Here is a 22,098-nt window from a genome sequence, read left to right on the forward strand (position 1 = left end):
ATTGTGGTGTGAATGATTGTTCATTATTGTGTTTATTGTATTAAGTGTGTTCAAGATTAAGTAATAAGGTCTAAAAATGCCGCTCTTTTCAAAATTAAGACAGATCAAAACCAGAAAAGGGGTACTCGAAGAAGCTGTTCCCATTCCACCTAGGGACACTCCAGGGTACTTTATGTATCATAAGCATGGCCTAGATGCCGTATTATTTCTTGATTTATGGGTGGACTACACCAAAGATTTACCAGAAAGTCAGAGATGGCCCACAGCTGGGACCTGGGATGCAGATTGCATCATGAGAGTAGAAGAAGAATTATGGAAAAATAAAGCCAGACAGTCACAGAAAGATGCCATTGAATTATGGCGTAAAGAATCATATAGACGTACAGAAAAAGCGCTCAGACAGGAAGAGAAAAGTAGGGAGAATTCAAATAAAACCCGAGAAAATATATTAATTGAGGAAGGTACCCGAGTAAAAACAGAACAAGTAGACAGACAAAGAAACACCCTTATGAATGGTATGTATGCTCTTCTGGCCGAAGGATTACCTCAGGCCACCCCGGAAATACCGAAAGACTTGACACCTCCATTACTCCCGATAAAAGCACATCCCAAAACAGCAAAAGATGTTTTCCTTTCTTCCTATTTAGATGATGTAGCTCCTGAATATGCTAATGCTCCGCCACACACACCGCCCACCGATGGTGCTCAACGCCAAGATCATCCGTCTGTATCCCCGCAACAACAAACTCCTACGCACATTCCCACAGGTCCATCTGTTTCTACCGTTTTTCCTACATCTACAGTTTCTATCTTACATCCAACAAATCCTTTTGTGCCTAGCACCTCAGACGGTGCGACAGGAGGTACGACAGAAATTTTTGCCACGCCACCCCGAGGAAATAAATTATCCCTTAGAGATTTAGCGTACGAACGTACACCACAACTAGCAACTTCCGACATGTTTAAAGAACATCTAGTGGATTGTAGATATGATCCTGTGCCCGGTAGACGGGACGGTATGCTGCTGTCATCACTACGTATACGACGAGCTTCAAGGTATTTAGCGACGCTACCAGGAATGATGGCACATTTAGACAATATATATCACTTTGTCCAATCAGGGCGAGGCCCTGAAAGTATTGATGAAGCCATGGAATACCAGAAAGTGGACGTACAGAGACAACTGTTACGCTTCTTCATAAACTGTGTGATCAGAAACCAAGACAGGCCTGAGGTAGAGCAGAAGGAAGTACAAGTACTTACCAGATGGGGTCAGAATATATCAGAAGGGAAACATGATAAACAGACATGTATAGTAGTTATGTGCCGAAAGATCCGCAAAGAAGAAGTAGAACGAATGCATAAAGAAAGATTAGAGACAGAGCAACATGAATCAGAGGGAGAGGAGGACGAAGAATCAGAAATGCACACAGGACACTTAGAGACAATGGCTTATGTAGATAAAGGAAGATCTTTTAATAATACCAGATGCTTAAATGATCCAGTACGTCCGATACGTCTAGAATGTAACAGAAATTTTCAAGCCCCTATGTTAAATACAAGGTCTCCTGAACACCTATTCCAAGCTGCTGATAAATTACTCCGAGACCGAAAGGGGTACCATATGCTCGATTCCATGGATGAACAAGAATTAGCCAGGTCAGCAGTACAATGGGCTGACAGTCCCGGCAAATACAGTGAAGATGCACTAGCACACACGTTTTTGAACCTTACCCCATACGAACAGCGTTTAGCTGGTATATACATGATTCAACACCTCCTTATATTAATTAAAAGCCAACATTCCGATCCTGGACCTCTACCTGACATATTGACAGAATTACTCACGAATAAATGGAGAGGGTCAGGTACTGATCTAATTAAAGAAATTCTAGAATTTTGAAACCAGTATATAGTTTCCGTATGCCCAGAACATGTTCCAGTTCCCACTATGGGAAGAAAAATGTATCACATAGATAAACAGAATCCCTTACGCGAAGTACACCCAATCAGAGGTGAAGATAATACCTTTAGACGCGTGTTTGTGTACACGCCTATAACTAAAATTGAATTATTAGAAATGAAGAAAGTAGTACCCAGCCATGACAAGGATCCAGCAGGTTTCCACCGTGAGATAAAAGACATGTTACTCATGGGAGAGTATACCTACCCCGACATTATGAAAATATTAAAAGTATTAATGCCTGCCGGTATTTACGAGAAACTCAAAGAAAAGGAATGGGAGGTGGGAGACCAAAAGATAGATTGGACAGCGTTAGAAAACAAAGAAAAGGCCCGAGCTGCAGGATCAGGGCTTGGGGAAAAGACTACAGCACTACCAGGATTACTAGTGCAGGTACTGCCACGTTTATTAACTACGAAAAAGGAGGACTGGGGTGCAATCTCAGCCTGTAAACAAAAGCAAGATGAAGACACTAGTGATTTCTATTCCCGATTTGAAAAATGTTTTGGTATAAATAGTGGCATAAAAGCAAGTAGCGAGTCATATCCACATCTGTTTGTGACAAAATTAGTTGAAAATTCCCTACCGCAAGTTAAGAATAGAGTATTGAAATTCGAGAGTACCTGGCAAGGTAACACCCCGTCACAGATGTTACAGATGTTACAATATCACCACAATAGAATTAGAGAAAAACAGAAAGTACGTACCTGTATGATATGTTGTCAGTTTAATCCAGGTAAAAGCATTCCCGTAGAACAGGGTGGATTTCAACCTCCCGATCACGCTTTTGAAGTCCTCCAGATGGATTATATCCAGATGGAACGATGTCGAGGATTCAAATATGTTCTCGTAGTTGTCTGTGCTCTTTCCCGTTGGACAGAAGCCTACCCGGTTTCAGATTACACTGCCCCGACTACTGCCAAACAGTTAGTTCGAGAATTCTTCCCACGATACGGTTTACCACGTGTTGTATACTCAGATAACGGCCAGCCGTTCTCATCCGAACTAATGAAACACGTTTCACTTCTGTTAGGTTACCAATGGAAATTCCACTGTGTCCGACATCCCGAGGCAGCAGGTCTCGTGGAACGCCATAATCAAACTCTGAAAATTAGATTGTCCAAAATATGTAGAGAAAAAGGTGTCGATTGGATAGTAGCCTTACCAGTTGCGCTCTTTTACATGAGAATGGTAGCACATTCTCGAACAGGGCTATCCCCGTATGAGGTGATCTTCGGTAGACCACCAAATATGTGGGGGACGCCTATACCTCGTAAAATCACTGATGTTGACTGTAATATGCTGACAGATTACCTGGCTTCCTTGATGTCTGCACTACAATCTTGTCGTTCACAGGTAGCTGCAGCTTTTCCCGATAACACTGAGGTGAAGCCCCATGACGTGGTTCCAGGCGACCTGGTTCTTGTGAGGAATTTTGACCGGAAGACCCAGCTGGAGCCCAGGTGGCAGTCGCCCAAGCTCGTCCTGCTGACTACAAGGACAGCCGTGAAGATTGAGGGACGTAAAGGGTGGTTGCACTCGAGCCATATCAAGAAATTTTATGGACTACCGTCCGATGTGAACACTCAGCCCTGCATTCCCTCACAGACAGACTCAAAGCTCCCCTTGGTTGAAAGGTCGGAGAACGAACTCTATAAACTGAAACTAAGGTCTAGCAAGTCAGACAATTTGATTGTTTAAGTCCTCTCCAAGGTGAATTGGTTGAATTTGTCTCTGACATGTATCCTCTAGACCGAAATAGAGAGAGAAATAGACAGATACAGCTTAAAAAACATGCGTACTGTAAATCGCTTCGTAGTCACTGCACAGTGACATTATTAATTTTGTTTTTTCTAAGTCTTCTGATCGTCATTTCTAGTGTATTGCTACATATGTATTACCCTATTTCTAAGCGTGCTTACAATGCTACTGCTGAACATTCTTTTAGTGAACTACCTCCGCATGAGTTGTCTTATAGATTTGCGCTGCGCAACAACACTTTTATTAGTATGCTACATCATTCCCATCAGACCAGCAATGCTACAAATTGTTGGATCTGTGGCCGACTCCCTCCCTATCAGAACTATAAGGGAGTTTTGCCTCTCTTTCCGTACCCGTTCACACACAATGGCTCCTGTGGAGCATGGTTTAGTTTGATTAATTCCCTAGATTCAAATTCAGTAGTTTATCAAGACAACTGGGTATGGGGAAACCTGAACCTAGTTTTGCTTAAAGTCTGCTACCCTAACAAGGAGGGACTTCCCAAAAGAACAGGAACTGATCTAGAAAATGAAGTATATGGATTAGGTAACTTTACACTTAACCTCATGATTCTGAATGTTTAATCCGAAGCTACACCAATCTTGCCCGCTATGTCAGTATTTCCAGTTAAAGGTGAATTATGTGTAAGAAAGAATGGTTCCATACACATGGGCCATAGTAAATGCACCACTGTAATAAAATTCAGTGATCAAGGCAAGTCTACATTTAGAGCTTCCCGTCATTCCTACTTCATATGTGGCCAGACTGCATATATACGTTTACCTCTAGACTGGGATGGTACCTGTTACATTGCATTCCTTCTGCCACCTGTTTTCCTAGCCCCTCCTGATTATCACAGAAATACCCATTTAGTACACAATAGACAGCAGAGAGATCTCCCGATTGTCGATTACACTGAAACGGCATGGGAGCAATACACAGATTTCAATAAAGGTTTCTTTCCCTATATAGGTACAGTCACTAATAGTAAACTGATACGTAGATTAACTAGAACCCTTGAAGCAGTAGTGAACGAGACTACTTCCGCCTTAGGCAATTTAACAGAGGAGCAGTCTGCGATGCGGATTGTTGTGCTTCAAAATCGTCTTGTCCTTGACGTCATCCTGGCCGATAGGGGCGGAGCTTGTAGGGTCATCGGATCAAGTTGCTGTGTTTTCATACCAGAAAACTCGCCGTCAGTATATAAAGCCATAACTCGCCTTCATAAGATTATAAGCCAGATACACCAGAGTCCAGGCACCTGGACTTGGTCCGGTTGGTTCTCGAGCGTGTTGTCAGCCTGGGGATGGAGGATTCTATCCTTCCTAGGTATTGGCTTTCTCATACTATTCAGTTGCTGCTTATGTCTACAATGTGGGCCAGCGATTTGTGGTCTGTGTGCCACATCGTGTATCCCGCATCCAAGTTTTCATTCAAGATCCCGGAAGAAGAAAGAAGAACAAATGATGCTATATGAACAGATTGATGGATTGATGAAGATCGATATCTCCTGAGGGTCCGTAGGGGACAAGGAGGGAATGAGGAAATATGAATTTTATGATCAGTTATGTCCCCTATCTTAGACCCCAACGGCTCAATGTACATGCTACAAGTACATGTATGTTCCCTCCAGTTCCAGTTATGAAGACGCAAATACATGTGCGTCCACCGTCAACATGTCCTCTTTCAGATCCGCCATGAATGAGTCGGATATTCCGTTCCTAAGTATGAAAGGCCACCGACTTTATGTGGTTCACTTTCCACGTTTTACAGTTCAGGCGAGTAGGCCCTGAATTCTGCCATCAAGCCTTTTCCTGCCTTCTGCCTCTGAAAGCTCCAGTCCGAGCCCGCATCTGTATCCATGAACTTTGTCCTACTCCCTGCGCGGCTAACGGTGCCTGATCCGGCCTGTCGCCTGCCAAAAACTGTATTTCACCTTCAAGATTATCTGCTCTGCTCCTCATCCGATGCATTCCTGTCTAGTAGTTTAGGTAAACATTCTTCCAGCTACCGAGCAAAGAGCCAGGCCTCACTGTCCTCATGCAAGTAATTCATAGCCCTGTTACTATGGAAGATTCCTGCCCCCTCGCATCTCATGTAGACACTTAGACGCTTGTACACGCACTAACAGTCAGTATAGAATAGATTCCGTCCGAGAGACCTTTCCTTTTGGATAATACAGTTCTTTAAACATAAGATATTAGATATGATTTGGGATTAGGTTGACATGACCCCCCAGACTTCTGTCTCCACATGTAGAGCTAAATGTCAAGTCCCCTTCACCCTCTAGTTGCACGTCAATCACACGTCATGCGGATGCGCACGCATCTCTGCCAAGTATTTCTGCTGACATTGCAGGATTCTCTTATGGATCCACCCACCTGTGACATCATGTTTAATGACGTTTTTAGTTACGCCTATGTTTACGCCTTTTTCCATTACGTATGTGTATCATTATCTGTATTATCAGCTGTTACGCCTCCTACATCTGTCTTAATGTAATGCTTTTCGTATAAAAATCTTTACTTGTCAATAATGTATTGCCTTCCCTTCCTGAACCCTCGAGGTGATGGAATTTGATGCCTATGGTTCGAACCATAATTCCTTTGTAGAGGAATAAAGCCTTTCAGAACCTCTAATACCACGGATTCTGCCTCTTATTTTTACTGAGTTATTCTTACTAGACTTTACTGCATAAAAAATAGTACCGGTAATTAAATATTTACCACAGTTTCACTTATAGATACACTGTGTTGTTAATTATTTATAATAATAGTAATCAGTGACCACACAAATTATATTTTTCTTTGTACTACTATTTAAACTGCAACAGCGCCACGTTTTAATGATGTTCTTCTTGGTTCTTTTCTTTTAGCCCACAGTACTGCTGGACAGAAGGCCTGTGCACGATGTGACGTGTGACCACACACCACGGACATCTCTTCAGCTTGTGAAGCTAAGTGCCCCTGCCTACTGGCAGCTTCAAGATGGCTCCAAAGAAAGGTGCTACCAAGAAAGAGCCTACTGAAAACAAGAATGAGCTTGCCATCACTGGTATTTTGACCCAGACCTTTTCGAGAGAAATAAACAGTGCCTGCCGCACCAGCTTCGGGGGAGCAAGCTGGGAGGAGCACCCTGCATCAGTGGACCCTCCCCAATCTAGGCTCAAGCCCATGTCCGTCACATAGGCAGCCAGTCTAATCACAGCAATGCCAACAAGCAGTGACGTTCAAGTTGACTTAATCTTTTTCACAAAGCAGTACCCAATCGTTGCAGGAAACTGAGATAAGTGCACAACAACAAGAGCAACAGCTGCAACTACCAATAGTAGTTCCTCCCAAAGTTGGAGCAGTTCAGGAGATTGAACTTCATGCTGAGGAAGTAGAGGAAGCCGCTCTTTCAGAAGATCCATTGTGTTCCAGATCTCCAGCAAGAAAAAGGAGGGCTAGTGGTGCATTATCTTCTTCTTCAAGCCCCCCTTCTGATGAGCTATACATTATTTGGATGCTGCCTCAGTCTGAGAGTGAGACACACCACAAGAGGTTAGGGAAAAGGAAGATTCATTAAAGCCTTAGAATTATAGATGCAGATGTAGAAGAGGAGGATGACGATGAGCCAGTCATCATGGTTGTTAGCCCAGCCCGAGTGGAGACTGACGTTACCGCATCCCAACTTGCTGGAAGGGAAATGGCACTGATACCACCGCCAACTGCCACTTTTGCAAACTCCCGGCAGCGACCTACATCCACAACCACCTCAATAGCAGTAGGTACTGCAGAGGGTCAAACGTCAAAACACCCTCCTAACACCAGTCCATTCATCAGTGGCTCCAGCATCAAAAAGTTGACCTCCCCAGTTTGGTACTTTTTTACGTTTAGGAAGGAGGACATGGACATTGCCATATGCTCCATTTGCGAAGCAAGTGTTATTCGGGGTAAGCTTGGTACAAACTATGGTTCCAGGGGCCAAACAACCCATCTGAGAAGCACCATAGGATCCAGTGGGAGGCGCACCTTAGCAGCCAAAAAAATGCAAGTGTTGTTGGTGAAGGGGTTGAAAGTCTGAGCAGGGAATCTGATCCGATCATGGGGTAGGTGAAGAAGAGGAAGACATTTTCGTTATGCAAAGCAGCCCTCTCCCCAGCAGTGCAGTAGTATCACCCACATCAGCAACATTGCAATGCCTCAAGACTCAGGTCGAGACACCAAGGCAAAAGAGTACAGTGACTGCCCCGCTTAAATGCACATTAGGCCGACTAACGTCTGCTCTCAAGAAGTCACCTGCATCAGTGGCACCAGAAAATAAAAAAAAGGCAACTATTCCTTTCATGTTTAGGCAGGAGGTGCAGTATGAACACATCGCAAAGCTGGCTAAAATGTTAGCGCTGGACCTCCTCCCTTTTTCTTTTGTGGAAGGGATGGGTTTTCTTGAATTTGTGGCAGCCATTTGCCTGAAATGGAAGGTTCTCAGCTGGTCCTATTTCGCCAGAGTTGCTGCTCCAGTGCTAAATCACAATGTGCTGGAATTGCTTGGACAAGCTGTACAGCAGAGTGCTGTTCACACTATCCACCTGACGACAGACATGTGGATCAGTTGCCAAGCCACTGATTACATGTGCATCACTGCACACTGGATCTCTTTAGGGTGGCTTAGAGAATAATTATCTGCAGGTGATGACTCTGCTGAGATTTTTAATGGCGCTCGGAAGCATGCAAGAGCAGCCATGTTCGCCATGGAGAAATCCCATACAGCTGCAAACATTTTGGAAGGCTTTAACAACAAGGTCTTTGAATAGCTGTGACCAAGAGGGCTTAATATTGGATTTGGTTCCATGGACAATGGCAGTAATATAATGCAGGCCATTGCTGATGGTGGCTATATCAGGGTCCTGTGTTTGCTGCACTGCATCAACATCATTGAACAGGACTTTCTCACAAAAGACCAAGTAAGCAACGTTCTGTCCACCTGCAGAGGAATCTGCACTCATTTCAGCCAGTCATTTAAAGCCCGGAAACAGCTGAGTGTAGTTCAGCGTGATAATATAATGCCAGCTAAAGTACTCATTCGGAGTTGTAAACATGTTGGAATTCAACTTGTTATATGCTCGACCCCCTGCTTGAGCAGTACAGACAGATCAATGAATATGTCATGCAAAGTCAATGAATATGTCATGCAAAGAGGGGATGCAACTGGGAAAGGCATGATCATTGAGATGGACTAATGGGGCTCAGTCAAATGCATGACAGAGATGCTGCTTCCCTTTGAGGTGTTCACACGGGCAGTCAGCAAGGGGAACAGTACCATGAACCAAGCTATCCCTTGCTACGCATGCTACAGGAACAGCTAAAGGACATGTGTCTGCAATGTTCAGAGGTGTGGAGGGAAAAAAAGATGCGTATGAGTTGGTGGAGAGCTTAGTCCTTCGCCTATCTGTTAATGCCAGGGTGCAAAGAGACATTGTGTCATCCAAACTTTACATCTGTGCCACAATTCTTGATCCACGGTACACACTTTTAGAAGGGATTGCTGCAAAATACAAAACATGGCTAGCTGAGCACAGCCAGTGAGCTAGAAAAAAAGCGGCAGGGAATTTGTCGCCCACTCCACCTGGGCACAAGTTCTGTGGGGCAGCCTTCAAGTTCAGAGCTTGAGGGCAGTGCTGTTGGCTCACAGCAACCAACACCAACAACAAGAACACCATCAACAACAACAACAGGAGTATCAGCCCCAAAATCAGCAACTGAATGGTTGCTACTGGCAAGGCTTAAGTCCAGTGCAGAGGCGAAGGCAAAAGAGGTTGTGCAAGGTGGAGCACCATTGACCTTTGAAACGATGGTCCAGACCTATCTGGATGACTCAAAAGGGGTCTCCCTTAATCAAATGCCATTGGTGTATTGGTATGGAGATTGCTCAGTAGGCTGGCAATAAACTATCCGGCTTGCCCAGTAGCTAGTGTCTCTGATGAGCATGTTTTTAGTGCTGCTGGTACCATTGTCACAGTGAGAAGGACCAGTCTCTCGCTGCAATACGTGGGGAGATTAACATGATTAAAATTAATCAGCACTTTATACCACTGGATTACTTCATACCTGAGGTACGACAGGAGAAAGATGAGGGAGACTGAGGTCATATAAGTAGTGTGTCAGATGACATATTTCTGGGTGAACAACCTGAGCTTGAGGTCGAGCTCTACATCCCTGACTACTAGTCCTGGGCCAGCAAGTATAGAACTTTCTCAGTCTCTATCGCTGATCTGCTTTTTTCTTTGATGCCAAAAATAAAAGATATAATTGGGGAACATTATTTAATGTTATTTGTTTGTGTCTGGTTGACTAATTCAGCACCACCATCTTACACTTAAACACATTTTATTGCCGGAATTGAGTTGCAACTGAGTGCAGTGAAGAAGTTCCCCCACCCATTTCATTCAAGAACATTGGATGGTGATATGAACAAATGTGTGCCCGCCTCCAACCCTGGACAGTGACTAAATATCCTTTCCTAGTTTATTATTACCCTAGCCGGACATCCCCACATTATTTGATTTAAACTGCCCATTGTCTGTTTTGAGAACAATGGATCTGCAGTGTGCCATGGTTACGGTGACCATTCCTGAACTAGAAGAGAAATGGCATACATGGCATGCTGAGTGAATGTTGTTTGCGAGTGTGTTGAGATATTTCATGTGGTGGCAGGCAGCAACACTGGGTGTATGTTTATCTATAACTATTACGCTTAAATGTATTTGTGAGGATAAACTATGTTGGTGGCCTACCGAAGGTTGATCATTTTTTCCCTGATGGTGATTTTTTCCTTCCCCTTTGAGAGATAGCGAGATTTCTTCACTGGGTCCACACTCCACTTTGATTTGTTTAATTGTTTTCTGCTTTATACTCATTTAAAGAGTTAGTCAGTCTCAACCAGTCCCTTTAGACTAGATAGCACAAACACAAATGTAGTCGAAACAAAAAATTACTTAATGTTTCTCTTGTTGTGCTACAGCAAAATTGTACTACAGGTGGATCTATCGCATCTACGTCTGGACACAGTCAGAGTCAGGAGGATCAGGGATGATAGAAGGAAATCGAGCGTGGGCGTGACTACTTCAAGAAGTGCCACCAGAAGAAAGATGTTTTCAACTTCACTGAAACCTACCAATTTGGTGATGACTTCAAAGTGGCCTAAACATGCCTGCCTAAATCTGTGGAGTGATGGTGAGTGGTGACAGCGGTGCGTTGACTTTACTTGAATTGGAAAATGCAATGTTGCTGGGTTTGTGTGCTCAGTGCTGTCTGGCTCAAATTTGAAGCTAAATGGTTGTTGGGAGAGAGGCCTGTTGTTGAAGGCAACTGAAGACATTCATTTAGTCATGAATGATCATCACATTATGCATGTGCTGCTAGGTTACATATTATTGTTATTTTTCATGCTGATGAATTGATGATCAGCCCAATACTTATAGTTCATGTGGCCACTTTTTGGGGATTTTTGTTTGTTGTAAAATTGCCCTCTCCTAATTGTTCATACACCAGGCATACATTAATGAGTGCAAAAAGGGCTATTCTTCTATTCTCTCTTGTGCTGCCTCTAAGTCTTCTCGGTGCACTCCTTATGCAGTTTAACTTTTTTCTTTCTCCTTGATTCTACAATATCATTTTTAGTTTTCAATCCACAGGCCCCTCTACCCTGCGCCAAACTGAAAAACCAACATAACACTCATGCTTTCCTTATCGGACTGCGTCCGCCAGGCACCCAAGATTAACTTACAGTCCAAGAGGAATGCAGATGCAAATCCCAATATGGCAATACAGTATAATTTTTTCTTTTGCTAACCATATTTTGTATCTTTCAAAGCTTGGTAACAGAGAACATTTTGATATGTAATATAACTTGGGTCTCTCTGGGGGAAGGTGAACAATTTGGTTTGGTTTACCTGTACTCATCATTCCTTCATTTTCTTTTCTTCCCATAACAGATATATGATGGTTCGTTGCCAAAATGAATGTTGTCCTTCTATAGTGTTTTTCTTTGTAAAACCTTTCCCCAAATCCCCCTTCCCATCCATTCATCAAACCACTAACCCTCTTCCCCTCGGCTGTGTGATTTATCGAGGAGTGATTTAATAATGTATACCATTAATTGATCACACACTTGGTGGGCAGATGTGGTGAAAGCAATACCAACACAGTGCATGACGAGGATCTTCAGCTCTAAGTATAGCCCACGCTGTCCATATTTATTATTTACCCAACTACACAAAAAACAGGGTTTGATATTTTCAGAGGGCATGTAAAGACAGAGTTTGATAATTTCACACAAACAGCCTTTTGAAGGGATCTCAGACCTGCCACTGTAGTGTCTGCCTGCACTTTTACACTGCCATATCGGTTTTTAGCACCGCAGTAGCACCGAATCGGAGCTACCTGCTTCAAGGAACTGTATTTTGAATTTATTCTTGCAAGCTGCTTATTTTTGTGATACTGTATTGTGGATTTTTGTTGTTTTTGTTCTTGTTTGAGTTTAGATAAAATTAGCTTTTTTTCTAAATTGGTGTGGTGTCAATTTGTAGTGTTTTCACTGCATTACTGTATGTGTTTACAAATGCTTTACACACTACCTCTGAGATAAGCCTGTCTGCTCATGCCAAGCTACAAAGGGTGTGAGCAGGGGTTATTTCTGAAGTGCATCCCCTTACCTTGACTAGGAAGAAGGGTCCCTACTTAGACAAAGGTAACTACCTCTGCCAATTAGAGACCCCATTTCTAACATTGATGATCAGCATTGGATTAAGACTCGAATTTGTGTCTTACATACAATGGTTGTTGTACACTACTATTATAGTGCAGAACATTACGCAACCACATACTGATTTGTATGGTTTTGGTGTACCCCTGGATTTGTGTATTTCTGAGACTCTAGTTAGTTGTTGCACCTGTGACGTCTTAACAAAATGGAATTCAACTTTTATCACATGATGGAGGAGATGAAAGCTTTTTGCAAGGAAAGGGAGAGAGGATCCACAAGGAGGGATCTTGAGGCCCGCCTGTATGCTTTTGAGATCACACTTTGGGAAGCAACACTGCTGGATGATTCTGAGGAGGAGGACTTCTCTGACAGTGAGGAGCAACCAGAGAAAAATGAGTGGCTTCTAGCTATTGAGCAGAGGCTCAGAGAGTTTGACTGGGAACTCATGAGGTCTGAGACCAACAGGGCTTTAAGTAAAAGAAGTGTGTGTAGCTCAAGAAGTGAGCTAGGCTGGGCTGGAGATGGAGTCCAGCTCAGATGGTGGCAGCAAAATCATTTTATTTAGTGCTGGGGAAAAGTACATACACACAGAGATGTGGCACCTGACTCGAAGGAGGGGGTTGACACACACCAGGGTGTCAGGTTTATGAGGTAACTTCAGCGGTGTGCAGTGTCCCTGAGGGGGATTGGGGAACTGGCACAGGAGATCATATTACTAGTGGTGGGAGGGACACACTACTGACTCTAGATGAGAGATGCAGGGAGAGGGAATCCCCCATGGTAGAAATCCTGGTATGTGAGTGTGGAGACAGCCCAGAAGAGTGTGGCTTGAGTGACAGAAACAGTCAGACACTATCTTGCCAGTCTCAGGAGAGTAATGTGGGGTACTTGTGGGAGGCGCTGGATGGTGAGGCAAAGAGTACCTTGGTTAGCACCTTTGTGGGGCTGTGTGATGCAATTGTTGGAGAGCATATTTTAAGTCCCTGTTTTCCAGAGCTATGCCAACACCTGGTGGAGTGTGAGTACTCTGACTAGGAAGAAGGTTCCTTACTTGGACAAAGGTACCTACCTCTGCAACTAGAGACCCCCATTTCTAACATGCCCCAACTCCCACATTCCCACACTCTCCCACACACCAAGTCACCCAACCCAGTCCTTGCGACTTTACTTACCCTGGACGAAACTCTGCAGCATATATCCTGGACCTTCGATGTTCTACTTTAACTAGAAGACTGAAGAGATCTCCCTTGCGGTCAAGGAGTGACTCCCCTGCTTGGCAGGCATGATAGAAGCAACTGTCTGGTCTGCAATTCTGAAGCTCCTGCCGGACACTAAAGTCTCTGCATCCCCAGAGGTAGATTTCCAGACTTCCCGAGATTATCCTGAGTCCACAGCAAAGCTGAGGCCCGTGGCTATTGTGCGTGACATGGAACCGTGACCCCTGGACACTGTGATCTTTTGCTGATCCATCATCTTCCTGGTCTTCCTCGAAGTTGTGCTTTGGGCTCTGAATAGCCCCAGCCTTGAGCACCTTCTGCACCGAAGATTTCTGGCATCCACTCTATGAGTGACCTGTGGGCCAGTTTCCAGTGCGACTGCTTGAGGCTCCTTTGCGATCGCTAGCCCGTTGGCTAGTGGGTCCCCACAAAGGCAACTCCTCTTCTGATTGGGCTTTCCTGGTTGCTCCAGATGTTCCCCGACTTACCCTACTTGGGTGATTCCCCCATACCTTGCTTGTCTGCACCGATGTCCTTTCTCTGTTTCCAAGTGACTTGCCGTTGCCAAGGCTTGTTGGGTCCAATCTGGTCACCGACACTTCAGCACTCGACAGAATTTGTGGAACAGCTTGAATCCAGCTCCTGGTTGTCATTGGTGCCTCCTGGACCTCGTGGCTGAAGAGTCAAGACACCTGTCAACTCACCTGAAGCCCCCGACATCTGTGGGCATTGGTCTATCGTGCCCTTGGTCACTGGTAAGTGACCCAGACTCTGTCCCTTCTGCTTTCAGGTTCGATCCAGGCTTGGATCGCTTCGGACACTTCTCCTCTTCACGGCAGCAGAACATCTTCGCCAGCTTCCATTGAAATCGACGACGCAACCCGACACCAAAAGACACCTATGCACCCGGATTCCCTGGCTGAGGTAACACGAGTACTCCAGTGCTCCCGTGGGTGCTAGCCCTAGAACTTCCTAAGCCCAAAAGGGTTTGGTCCTGACTCATTTCTAAGTGTCCTTAATCTTTAAATTTCCAACCGTGACATTGCCCATAGAAGCTAACGGGAACCCGCGGTTGTGTTTACACACTGCACACAGTCACCGTGGGTCCCCTGTGTCACTACCTTGGGTGGTTCCTTGGGGTCCCAGTGATTCTACAGGCTCTAGGCCTTGTGTCTAGTTCAGTTGTAGTTCTTATACCACTTTATTGGTGTATTTGTGCTATTACTGTTGATTGCTAACTTGTAACTGAAGTACTTCGAACTCCAGTCTCATAAAGAGACTAGAGGGGTGTGTTTTATCTTAAATACATATATTTTAAATATATACCTGGAGTGGTTGTCCTTTCATTTTGGTCATTCAAGAGATTATAAACTGGTAAAACAAGCTGCTTTACATTCCTTCAAGACTTAGCCTGAAGGCTGCTCTCCTTAGCTACCTCTAGGATAGCTTTCACATAAGGTTGTCTTTAACCTATCACCATAAGGGGTTGTTTGGACTGATACAAGGTGCCCACTAGAACTAGTGGACAGCATATAACCGGCCAACTTCTCACAATGTATTGGCTGACAGATATACAGTTCTTCAGCCACACGTCTGGAATGCACACTTTTCCAATTTGTGACTGTGCTTTTTTTTTTACCCCTTGTACCAAATCATGATTGTCTCCTCATCACAAGGTCGGCCTGTCGCTCATACTAGTACCACTCTGATAGTGGCTCTGTTACTGCTACTTATAGTACAAATGACTGAGAAAGCGAGGGGTGAACAGTGAGACCCACATTGCCCGAACATCGGATCCCTCCTTGGGCTACTTCAAGTTCTTATGTCATTACTTTGCTACACCAGCATAGGGTTCTTCTACAGATTTTTAAAAGTTTCTTATTAGTGCCTTACACGTCCGCCCAGTGATTGTTTTGACGGCCTTCACAGGAAGCCTTCAAGATTGCACTCCACCTCTGTGCTCCTTCGCTCCCAAATGCGAACTGGAGAACCCCCTGAAATGGTGCTATTATCGATTGATTGATTGATTGATTTAAGCTTTATTCAACAGAAATGTCATAAAAGCTATAGATAAAAAAGAATACAGATATGCAACATTTTCAATTTATATAACAGTAATACAGCAAAGTGATTGGTTAAGCCCTTAATGTAATAATGCATATATCATATTCGAATTGTTAAAAAGCAGAATAAAATGACAGATGCACAGTTTAGTTTTTCAAAGACATATCTACAGTAAAAACAGAATAAAAACAGTAGTATTTCATCATGATAGTGAGGCATTGGTATACTTTTCCCTGACATAGCAGCGAAGATTTGGCAAATAAAGTGCTAGTGGATAAAAGTTCAAACGGATATATGTTGTAGCCTAAAATTCCCACTATACTGATTTCAATTAAAACTGTGCCATTCTTGCGAGGGCTTTCCACCTTACAAGCCATACTTTTCCCAGGAATTTTGCATGAAAAAAACGGCCTAGGGTCAGATCTAAGTATACGCAGTGCTGTATGATGGTCCTGTGTGGCTAATTGCTGGCAGAGCATTGTCAGCCATTTATCCTGTGATGTTTTATATGCCAGGCAAGCAAACATTAAATGGGCAATACTTTCTGTTGATGCCTTACAGCATGGCCAGTTTTCTTCAATGATAGCAAAGGTGAATGTTTTTTAAAATCTCTTTTGGCATGGTGTTCAAGGTTTGAAAAGGAGGTGACCCCATTAAAGTCTTTTGAGGCATTTTAGAATTTAAGTTGATGAATGACAGTAAAAAGAGGGTAGCGTCCGCCAAATGTGGTTAACGTGACAGATATTGTATGTGGCTAGCATGTGGTCAAATATTATGTCCATTATCACTTGATTGATGATAGAACTTTGAGTCCACATTTGACTTGTTGGATTTCTTCAAATCCGCAAACTCTATTGCACACTGTCGCAAAGACTGGACGATGTCATTAGTGATGTCATCAATTGTGCAATCTGACATATCATCAATGATATCATTTAACATGTCATGAGTGATGTAATGTGTGAGGTCACAAGTAGTGGCTGATGGAGGTGCAGTTATAGTTTGTTCACTTAACTATAACTGGCGAATAGCAATGTTTTTTTGGTCTCCATATCTTATTCAAACACCTAACTATAACATCACTTTAACCTTTGTTTTTTATCAGGGAATTTCTGTTTTTAATATATGTTAACATCTTATACCATTCCTAAGTATAATGTCACTTTTTCAGAGCATTTCTGTGTTTATTAATCATATTTAAAGTTTAAAATTCACACAACCCCCTGGGGGAACTTGTGCTCATCCCCCTCCAGGCTCCCAATCACCCGCTGTGCCCAGCATTTTGCCAGGTGCCACAGTAGTTTGGACACAGGTCCCGTCCTTAAGCCAGGCTCTGTGCACATACAATGTAAAAAGACTTTCTCCTGGGCGATAAATTGCAAATGTCAAACTGCTTTACATACAACCATACACAATCCCTACAAGCACTCAACTTACTGAATGTATTTAGAATTTAGGGCCCATATATCAATTATAAACACATGGACAAAAAACAATTCAAATATCTTTTATTTCACAAATTCATAACATTTCAAAACCAAATTTAGACCAGTTAAAAATGTGTATCAACAAATTCATACATGAGACAAACATAACACTTAAAATGTACGAGAGACAAGAAACAAGTGAAACATTAATAAAACATCATGGCTTGGTTAGTTCGATTGAATCAAATCTGTTGGAGTCTATCAGAATTCAGATTTTAGACTCAAATGTCCCTCGAATACACTCATACAAAAGAGGACGTCAACGTGTTTCGGTGGACTCAATCTGTTTGCAAACCACCTTCTTCAGGACATTAATTATTATTGTCTCTCCTAACTTTGGCACATCGTCATATATGCCTTTTATTATGTTGAGGGTTTGTTTTCTGATGAAAACGTCTCATCAAGAAGGAATCGCAATTTTCAATCCTTATTCATAATAAAAAGTAGTAGTATGTCCTCTCTAATACTAATCGTGTATGATGAACCACAGCAATTGTTCGGTGTGGGATCACTGCGGGTTAAAATCTTTTCCCAATAATAGAAGGGTACGGGGATCCTCTACTTATGTTGGGCTTCCTGCAGGAGGATAAATATTGTCCTCTAACCTTACTTGGGGGCGATGGGTGATGTCTCCCTTGATCTATCCCCAGTAGTGCTTCCCTACGGCACTTGAAAGATAGGCAGATCCTCTAATTGTACACATTTTCTGAATTGTCCCACAAAAAGTAAAGTGGTCCTCCAATTCTTTTAAGAAAGAGGGGCGACGTCTCCCTCGTTCACCGGGGCAAAATTCCTCTGTATTTTATATACGGCTCTTCCATGAAAGTAATCCGCAGTGTGGTTCACCGTGCGATTCCACTCCACAATAGGAAGACCCCTGTTTATCCCCATTCCATAACAGGCAGCCAACCCCCACAGCCTGGCTCTGCACTCCACCCTCTAGATTTCCTGGCCTCCGACAGGAGGGCTGACAACAGGGCCAGGCCTTCAGCAACAAGGGTTGGTTATAAGTTTATTGTTAAAGACGTTAGCTATACCTCCACCTCTGCCACTCTTGCGGCATAGCATAACTGCAGCTTGCAAATCACCCCTAAAACTCATGCTCTGTCCTTGTGTGATACTGGAAGACCTAAAGATGATTCTTTGCACGACGGTCCCATAACTAACTGCCAATGATTCACTCAGACCCGGCATCTAATGTGCACTGCTTTCAATAGGAGTCGCCCCATTGTTCCTCATGACTAGAATCTCGCCTCCGCCTCCAAAATTGTGAGCTATGGAATGATATCCACTGTGACTAGTCTTGTGAAACCCAGTCATGAGATTCTGCCCTGGGCTTGCTGCTGTCTCAAACTGCTTATACGCTGCCAGTTTCTGAAGCTCTTTGTTTGTGCATTGAATTTTGAACATCTGTGACCCGGACCTCTTATTGCACGCTCTCCTGTCCGGTTTCTGCCTGCTTTACCCAGAGCCTATGCCTTGGTCTTGTGTTGCTTTTACAGATTTCTCTCATCTTTACCTTGATTTTGTTTAATCCTTTGTCTGCCTTTTTTTCTTCAGTCAGGTGCAGGTCCTGGGCTGCTTCTTTTCTAATTGTTCTTGGTTCAATTCTTTTGTTTCTGCTATTAATTCCCTTTGCATATTTCTTTGTTTCTCATAACTCTTATATGTTCTCCCCAGTTGCCTAGATTTTTCCCTTTATTATTATTCTTTTACTCAGTCGTTCTCTTATTCCCTTATAGTTCTAGTCTCTTGCTTGTTAGATTTCCTAGAATGCTGCTGCTTGTCCTGCCTCATTGGTTCTATGTTGTTTCCTTGTATGCCATGATCCTCACCCTTTGCTACAGCTCTTAGATTGCTTTCTAGTGCTTGCTCTGTGTTCTCCCCTTGGGTCTGGACAGTGAGGTAATTTGTACTCACCTGTGTGGAAGTGTATTTCTTTGGACAGGTGTTGGAATCTAGTTTCCAGGAGGCAATTACTGTCACACCCTGTGTCTTATGTTACATGTTGACATTCCCTGTTGCTGTGGGATGATCTTAGTTTTACCTGTGAACAACCCTAGTTGTAGCCCAGTCTCTTTTACCATTATTGGTTCAGTTCTGTTTGGTCACATTAAGGTTGCATTGCCTTCTCTTTCATGCTCCTGTGCTTTTTGTGCCTGTTCTTTCCTGGTGTATGCCCCTGCTGCTCTTCTGCCCTGGTACACTACTTGCGTAGGCAGACATTCTGTTGTGTACCCCACAAGTCTTCCCTGCTGCTTGCGAAGTAATCTCGCAGAGACGACATGAGATATCGCCCCGTACCCACCTTACCCCACTTGAGATGTCTACACAAACCTGGATGGAGATGGGATCGGGGGAAGGAAGCTAAAGATGACGGGGATGGTGTCCAGAAGAGCAGTAGAGGGCCCCCCTCTGTTTGGAGTATAACCGTAAACACCAGTTGGGAGGGAAGACAAGGGGAGACCCTGTTACAACAGTCACAGACACCCCCCCCTCTTGTTCACTCCTTATACACATGTGGAAAGCAGTAATTACCTTGTAACTTTTTAACAACATATAACGAGAAGCCATCTACATAATAAAGTAATTAGCTCTCCTGCGTGGTGCAAAGGGAAACAGGCACTAGCGCTCCAGCGCGGTGCAGAACAAAGTAATAAGCTCTCATGCGTGGTGCAAAGGGAAACAGGCACTAGTGCTCCAGCGCGGTGCAGAACAAAGTAATAAGCGCTCCTGCGTGGTGCAATGGGAAACAGGCACCAGCGTTCCAGCGCGGTGCCGAACAAATTAATAAGCACTCCTGCGTGGTGCAAAAGAAAACAGAAACAAGCGCTCCAGAGCGGTCTAGCAAGCACAAAAGAAAGCGTTATTTTGAACTTCTCATCAGATCTTTCTTACATCCTGCCCACCACAGAGAGTAAAATACACCACAAACTGCAAGGAGTTTATAATCTCTAACACAGGCGACTCCATAGAGAGTGAAATACACAAACTGCCTGGAGTTTACAATCTCTAACACAGGCGACTCCATAGAGAGTAAAATACACAAACTGCCTGGAGTTTACAATCTCGAACACAGGCGACTCCTCAGAGAGTAAAATACACAAACTGCCTGGAGTTTACAATCTCGAACACAGGTGACTCCATAGAGAGTGAAATACAGGCACTGCCTGGAGTTTACAATCTCTAACACAGGTGACTCCTCAGAGAGTGAAATACACAAACTGCCTGGAGTTTACAATCTCTAACACAGGCGACTCCATAGAGAGTGAAATACAAAAACTGCCTGGAGTTTACAATCTCTACCACAGGCGACTCCATAGAGAGTAAAATACACAAACTGCCTGGAGTTTACAATCTCTAACACAGGCGACTCCTCAGAGAGTAAAATACACAAACTGCCTGGAGTTTACAATCTCTAACACAGGTGACTCCTCAGAGAGTGAAATACACAAACTGCCTGGAGTTTACAATCTCTAACACAGGAGACTCCATAGAGAGTAAAATACACAAACTGCCTGGAGTTTACAATCTCTAACAAAGGCGACTCCATAGAGAGTGAAATACACAAACTGCCTGGAGTTTACAATCTCTAACACAGGCGAATACATAGAGAGTGAAATACAAAAACTGCCTGGAGTTTACAATCTCTAACACAGGCGACTACATAGAGAGTAAAATACACAAACTGCCTGGAGTTTACAATCTCTAACACAGGCGACTCCTCAGAGAGTGAAATACAGGCACTGCCTGGAGTTTACAATCTCTAACACAGGCGACTCCTCAGAGAGTGAAATACACAAACTGCCTGGAGTTTACAATCTCTAACACAGGCGACTCCATAGAGAGTGAAATACAAAAACTGCCTGGAGTTTACAATCTCTAACACAGGCGACTCCTTGGAGTGTGAAATAAACATCACTTACTGTCTGAAATCACAGGTACACACAGTTTACAGCTTTGTGGTTTGCCTTCTGGGCCAATCCTGTTCTGCAAGGTCTTTTTCTTCACCTTTTAAGTACAATGTTCATCCAGTTAGAATTGTGATGAGCAAAACCTTTCTATTCATCGACTGGTAGCTCTGAAGAGAGGGATCAGATGACTTATAGTCTTGTTTGCTATAGTTCCCACCTGCTCTCCACCCCCTCTCCACCCACCTGATACTGCCTCCTCTACCCTTGGAAAATTACAATTACTTGTTTTGTCTCTGGATGTACACACATCTAAAAGTGAGCACATGCAGACCATTCTAAATACACTCAAACATAATGAAGGCAAACTGAAACAACACACATGCATATAAACAAACACAATACAAACAAAAGAAAGGTGCAAGCAGATTCACACATATGTATACATGTGCACATATTAACATAAACAAAAACACAGTCACAATACAACTAACAGAAAAAAGGCACACATACTCAAGAAAACACACGCACATATACAAACAAACTAATACACATAAAAAGACTAGCAGAAACAAACACACACATATACATATAGTACATACACTCACTCTGTTCTCATATTGTTTATTTAGATACAAACACAGAGTAAGGATGTATCTGATGTTCAGAATTATTCATTTACAGAGTCTCCTGTTTAGCATAGCCATTCTAATACTCATACTTCACAACAGAATGATTCATATAACTTCGATGCTCAGCCAGCTGTAATTGAGGAAAGAAAGATATAGGATTAGTTAGGTTTTTAGGGAGTCTAAGTGGAACATCAGATCCTGCCCCCTTTCTAACATTTAGTATAATCATCCGACATCTTCTTTTTTCACCAAGACACATGCTGTCCTCCAAAAAATAGACGAAGATACAGGTAATTTACCAAAAGGAGACAACAAGAT

At 43.3% G+C, this 22,098-nt stretch overlaps 1 protein-coding gene across 1 annotated transcript in view; it reads right to left on the reverse strand.

The window, feature by feature from the left end:
* Positions 1–21,326, reverse strand: part of LOC146839184 (scavenger receptor cysteine-rich domain-containing protein DMBT1-like) — a 505,505-nt gene extending 484,179 nt beyond the window's left edge. Inside the window, exon 1 of the mRNA XM_085603207.1 lies at positions 21,164–21,326. The gene's annotated coding sequence lies outside the window, so the exon portion shown is untranslated. The remainder of the gene's footprint in view (positions 1–21,163) is intronic.
* Positions 21,327–22,098: the final 772 nt, after the last annotated feature.

This window comes from Triturus cristatus, chromosome 4_2 (assembly GCF_964204655.1).
Source record: "Triturus cristatus chromosome 4_2, aTriCri1.1, whole genome shotgun sequence".
Taxonomy (NCBI): Eukaryota; Metazoa; Chordata; class Amphibia; order Caudata; family Salamandridae; genus Triturus; species Triturus cristatus.